Source organism: Acinonyx jubatus, chromosome E1 (assembly GCF_027475565.1).
Source record: "Acinonyx jubatus isolate Ajub_Pintada_27869175 chromosome E1, VMU_Ajub_asm_v1.0, whole genome shotgun sequence".
Lineage (NCBI taxonomy): Eukaryota > Metazoa > Chordata > Mammalia > Carnivora > Felidae > Acinonyx > Acinonyx jubatus.
The window spans coordinates 48,800,081-48,806,803 of NC_069397.1; positions in this window are offsets into that span (position 1 = coordinate 48,800,081).

Here is a 6,723-nt window from a genome sequence, read left to right on the forward strand (position 1 = left end):
CAAATTTATCCTTTGGATGAATCTTGATAAAGCTTGAATAAAAGTCAAAATTTCAGCCATTTTCTCTGCTCTCTCTCTCTCCTTTCTCTCATAAACCAGAGTTGACCAAAATCTGACCAAAAGCCAGATTTTTAAAAATGTTTATTTGTTGAGAAAGAGAGAGAGAGAGAGTAGGGGAAGAGGAGAGAGAGAGGGAATCCCAAGCAGGCTCTATGCTGTCAGCACAGAGCCAGACGCAGGGCTGTGAGATCATGACCTGAGCCAAACCCAAGAGTCAGATATTTAACCAACTGAGCCATCCAGGCGCCCCCTCCAAATCATTCAGATTGACCAGAAAGCCAGAGCCTGGGGCTCCACCCGATAGGTCATCTGGCTCATAAATGAGATCCTAATGTTGAAAGTCTATAGAGTTTAGCTAAAAAAGGAAGACCCCAACAATGGGCTTGGAAAAGTTTTGGAAATAAAAATGCTCCTTGACATCCAAAAAACAAAAAAGAAAAAAAAAATCCGAATGGAAAAAGCAAGAGAAAGCAGAAACATGAACAAGGCCATTCTAAGTCACTGGTCTTTGGGTGGATTTGGGTCAGGGTCACAGACCCAGTGGCCAGCATTGCGCTGTTCTAGAAGTTTCAGGGCTTTGCAAGCAAGCCATTGTAGAAGCATGACTCACTGCACAGTGAATCATTTGAAGCCTTCAGAACTAGAGATTAACCACCAGGAACCTGGCCCATGTTTGCAAGAAGTGGCCCAGGCCATCCAAACAGAACAGAACCACAACCTTTACCTCCACTGTGGGACATTCCATTTAGTACAGGCCATCACAACCCCTGGAATGTTCCTGTATTCTTTCCCGCGGCTTACATAATTCAGGCTTCCACGGGTGAAGAATTTTATTCTGTATTATTTTACTATTTAAATTGAGACCTTTTTCTTGGATGTGCTGGGTGGCCGGAAGAGAGCTCAGTGCTAAAGGCTGACAGAAGGGGGAACATTTGTAACTTTGAAATAACAAAAACCACAGTTTCCCCTTTAAATAGTAGAGCTTTGTTTATTTTTAAAAACAGCTCTTTCTACAGCTGCACAGAGCACCAGATGTCCTTGCTGTGAGGTTTGGGCATAGAAAGCCCTTGGAGGCTCCAAGCTCACGTTTGTTTCCAGAACGCCCACCTACTCTCTCCCTTTCCATATTGTTTACAGGAAAAATCCATTATTCTTAACCACCAAGCAACTTGGAAGTCTGTTTAATCCCTTAAGGGTAGAGAAAATAAACGTGAGCAAGTTAGAAAGAAGATGGTGGAATAAAGTAGCAGCTGATCAATCCTAAAGCAGGAGAACGGACCTGGGAAGAAGCTGGAAAACAAGGTAGAGGACATGATGACCTTTTGTGAAGATAATTGGCTGAACAGTTAATAAAACAAAACAAAAAGACCCCAAATCTCCCAAACCCTAACTATTATGCCTCTTGTTTTCATTATGCAAAACATTGTTTGAGGGACTTTGTTTTTCCATCAGGACAAGTTATTTTCATGCTACAGATGCAAACACAAAGGGAAAATAATAAAATGATGAGGAATCCAAGTGTTAGGTCGTCACAAACTAATTTTTTTTATGTTTATTTATTTTTGAGGGGAAGAGAGAGAGAGGGAGAGAGAGACAGAATGTGCTGGGGAGGGGCAGAGAGAGAGAGAAAGAGAGAGAGAGAGAGAGACAGAGGACCCAAAGGGGGTTCTGCTCTGACAGCAGAAACTCCCATGCAGGGCTCGAACTCATGAGCCTGAACCGTAAGATCACGACCTGAGCTGAAGTTGGACGCCTAACCAACTGAACCACCCAGGCGCCCTGTGTCACAAACCGATCTTAACCGGTGTAGTTATTACAGTGATTAACTTTCTCCTGGTAAGTAGTACAATGAAGACGCCGTCTTGGCCCGTGCCAAATCTGGCCGGTTTTTGTATGGCCCGTGAGCTGAGAATGATTTTTATATTTTTAAAAGGCTGTAGCAAAAAAGAAAGAAGATGGAACTGAGACCTCCTGTGGCCTGCAAAGCCTAGAATATTTATGATCTGATCCTTTACAGAAAGAATGTGTGACCAACAGAGTCCCAGGAACACCTAGTGCCCATACTTCTTTATCTCTTTATCTTCCCTTGTCTTGTTGTATTTGATTTTTTGCTCTTATCGTGATAATCCCAACCTAGTATCTATTGAGAACAACCATGTGTCAAGCACCATCCTAAAAATGTCTACGTTAATCTGTTTGACGTTAACAAAATACCGTAAATAGGTATTATCATTATCACCATTTACTCAACTGGGAAGAGCTGGAGCGGGTATTGGAGCCCGAGGACCTGACTTTTGCCGACGTAAAATGTCATAGGATTTTTTCTGGTGTGATTTCAGACTTTTGCCACCTATATTCTGACAAATTTCCTGAAGGGCGCCAAGGGCAGGCTGCCCCAACATGGGCCACTTGGCCATACTTTCAAACTAAAAGTAATCGAAACCCAGCAGGTGCAGGAGAAGCTCTCTGCCTCCCCCTCAACTGCCGAAATCTGCATTGGAAAGGAGAGCCTGTACCCGGAAGAGAGCTGTTAACAGAGACTCCCCTTTATCTAGGAAACTTACCAGCAAAATAGGGCAACCCTGGTTTTCAGACATCTCCTTTCTCCCTCCTGCTAATGGCCTTCTTCTCCTTTGTATCCTCAGGCCCTACCCCTCTCCTGAGCTCGTAGAAGCTTCGCGTTGCCTCATTGCCTTTGGAATTTCCAGCCTGTGCGGATTCCCCGCAGGCAGGCCTATGACATTGGATTTTCTCTGTTAGTCTGTCTCACGTCAGTTTGATTCTACGTCCAGCTCAAAGGACCACGGGGCAGAGGAAGTCTTCCTCCCCGACACTACATTCTAGTGGTTTGTAAAGCAGGAGCCAAGGCGGGGAGAGCAATTAATTTTCTAAAGCAAGTTAAGTATTTTATTCATTTGCATCTCGGTTGCTCTGCCCGGAAGTATCTTACCTGATGATTAAGTCAGCAGTTGGACAAATATTGATTAGGTGATGATTTTGTCTTAGATTTTGGGAGCTGTTAGGCTGTTCTGAGAGAGAGAAAGAGAGAGAGAGAGAGAGAGAGAGAGAGAATCCTAAACAGGCTCTGTGCCGTCAACAGAGAGCCCCATACGGGGCTCAGACTCACAAAACCATGAGATCATGACCTGAGCCGATATGGGAGTCAGACGCTTAACCCACTGAGCCACCTAGGCGCCCCCCAACCTTCTCTCTTCTAATAGACTCATCGTTTGTGGGGGTTTTGTGTGTGCGTCTAGCTTTGTAACGAATGCAGGGTTTTTATCCTGAAAAATACCAGGTGGGGGGTCGGTTTTTACTTTCTCAACAACGTTTGAAATGAAACTCTGGCTCCAGACCATTTTCCCAGCACCATTTATCAACCATAGTATTTTGTTCCCACAAGCCAAGTGCTCTCATTTGTGTAGAAATGTGTGCGTGAAGCGAAAGTTCGGAACGGTTGCGTTTGCGGTAATAAAAGACGGACCTTGATTGAAATGTCTGTCACGACCTCTATGTGTTTTCATGGTACGTGTGCCGCTTTGGCCTCGCGGAGGATCTTGACTCTGTAGCTTAACACTTTAGTCACTTTGGGAGAAACCTCTGTTTGTCTTTGTTCAAATAGTGCTTCTGTCCTATTCGGTCCCTCCTTGCCTTCTGGGAATTCCAATCCTATGTATGTTAAGCCATTTGACTACCTTACACCTACTTCTTGTGCTCTGTTCCATGTTTCCTTTCTCCTTCTCTTCCTGTGCTTTAGTTTGGGTATTTTCAGACGACTTGTCTGTGAGTTCCCTAATTCGCTAACAGAGGTGGTTGGTTTACAAGACCCTCTGCCTCGCCAGACTTGGCAAAGAGGGCGTGGCTGCTGAAATCCATTAGGAATTTAGTCGACTTCTGCTGTTCCCCACTAGATTTCTTGGAGTGTCCGTCTATACACAGCAGTTAAGGTACCCACCCCCTATTTCAGGACTATTTGTGTGTAGAATTTGGGGCTCACCCTTTGGGTGAGTTCCTTCCTCTCCAGGATTAATTTTCATTTACTCTCACAGCCATGGATTCTGATTTCTGTCCCCTACATTCAACATGACCGTTACTTTCTGCTCAGGCTCTGTTCCTAGAATTGGAAAGTATTGGAAATTTCCCCGAGGGGAAGAGCTGGCTAGAGAGTGGAGCTTGTCTCATGTTCGTCCCTTTTTTTAAGGGTCACGTCCTATGCCGTTTTTGTATGCTTTAATTGTTGTCCACCGCCTTTGAATATCACCCTCACCCCTCCAAGTTTCATAACTTTGTTATTATCGTCAGGAGAGTTACTTTGGCAAAACTCTTCTGTCCTGATTGCAACTGACACGGATAAGGATTTGCGTTAACGTTATACCTCGCACTCAGAAGAGTAAGGCAGGACTTTAAAAGTTGACGTGATAAATTATTTAGTGATTCAAATAAATGAGTAGAATGATAGGATTTGGGGTTGGTGTTAGCTTCAGATTTCAGGGTTGATGCCATTTTGAATATGTATGAGAGGCTAGAAAGCACATGACTCTTCTGGTTCCTTTAGCAGTAAAGAACAATACAGGGCGGCAAGCTGTCCCCGGCCCAGAGTCTAAGTGCATTTGTGAAACATATGTTGATGCTTAAAAGCTGCCTTCAAATCTGCAGGCATAACATTTTTGCAATCCTCATCCGTTGGAATGCATCTCCAGCCAGTGCTTGCCAAGAAGTTTGGGTCAGATTCTCGGAAGACGGAGACATATGATGCCACCCAGGTAGCTGGAAATAGAAAGCAAATATTTCTCTATTAGTGCAGGGCCGCTGAACAGTAAGCTTCTAGAAGCATTTTGCAATGGGGAGTCTGTGGATATTTCAAAAAAGTACCAAAAGATGGCACCCTTTGAAAATTTAGCTTGGTAAATGAGAAAAAAAAAAAATACAAGAAGTATTTATGTCAATTTCAGAAACGTAAGGCAGAGAAAAGAACATTTTATTAATGACCTTAAATAGCATCTTGATGATGGTTTGAGGGATTTTTGTTGTTGTTAAGCCGTTTTCAGTTTTGAAAAGTTGGCACAGGAATCTCATGTATTTTTCTGGGAAAGTTGGAGACATTTTACAATGTTCTAAAGAAAGCGCCAACAAAGCTTTTTTTTGTTGATGTAAATAACAGGATGGAGTCTCAGGCTTTTTTTTTTTCTTTTTCTTTTCATTCTTTTTTTCTACTAAGTAATAATAGCTACTGGCTAAAGAGGCAGGAAGTAAAATAAGGCTCTAAGCCATGAGCCTTTCTGCACCGATGTTACATGTAGGTGTAGCGAATTGACTTTCTAATACCTAGTGTGGTAGGGTCCCCTCCTTAAGGAAAGAAAAAACAAACAAACAAAAAACAAACAAACCTGGCTATGCGCGTAGGTAACAACATCCCTCTTGACCTTGTAACCTGAGACCACTTAATCAGACTGCTTGTTTGTGTGTGTTACTGTATATGGGAGCCAAAGAAGAAGAAAATACATTTAAAAAACTGCTCCACATGGTGTTCGGGGCTCAGTTCCTTGGTTACCAACCAACCCAACTGAGCTTGCCGGCATGAATAAAGTTGCATCCTGGAAAGAAAAGCCTGGGTGTCTTGACCCTCTGTGCGAGAATCCTGCTACACTGGCATTAAGGTTAATTAGTTCTTCCCATAGTAGGAATTTAATTAAACTCCTGCTATGGTTGGAAGTTGTAATGTGTGGGAATATCTTTTCTTCAGTTCTTTTTTATGAGGCATTCCCCCCAAAGTTACACTAAGTAGAAGTGGGTTTTAGTTCATTAGCTCGAAGAGGAGGAGAAAAAGTGGTAACTCTGGGGAGCGTGGTGATTTTTTGGTTAGCAAGAAAGCGCTATGGGGAAGGCACTAACCTCCAGAGCACCTCCTGGGGAGACATACGGGTGGGAAATACTTAGAGAAAGACAGGCAGTTGCCAAGAGAAAACATTGCCTTCTTGGCAGCTTTTCTTAGGGCTGGGTGTGTTTCCTTAATTCCTAAAGATTGGGTTTGTTCTACTCAATTTTTTAAAATTAATTTATTAAAAAAATTTTTTTTTCATGTTTACTTATTTTTGAGAGAAAGAGAGACAGAGCGTGAGCGGGGGAGGAGCAGGGAGAGAGAGGGAGACACAGAATCCGAAGCAGGCTCCGGGCTCTGAGCTGCCTGCACAGAGCCTGACACGGGGCTGGAATTCATGAACTGCGAGATCGTGACCTGAGCCGAAGTCGGATGCTTAACCGACGGAGCCACCCAGGCGCCCCTGTTCTATACAATTCTTAATCGTAGGAAATACTTTCAGTATCATTTCTTTTCCGTATAGTATGTACTCACAAACATAAGTGGATGATGTGGATAGGTCTATCTTTCTGGATACAACAATGATCTACTGTTCATTTGCTATGTTCTTGGAACACGCCTCTGCCCTCTAGGCAAATTGTTCCTGCCATACCAGACCACAAAAGTTCTTGAATTTGCTCTGTGATTTTCTGCCTCTGCTCCTTACTTCCATCTGTCCTCATGCAACTATTATTCTGCACGTGGGGGTGCAGAGTCCATGAGGATGTGCCAGTTTAATTTTCACAAGACCTTATCCTGGCCTTGCTTTATTCAATCTTTTCTCCCGTAACTACCACCACAAAGAG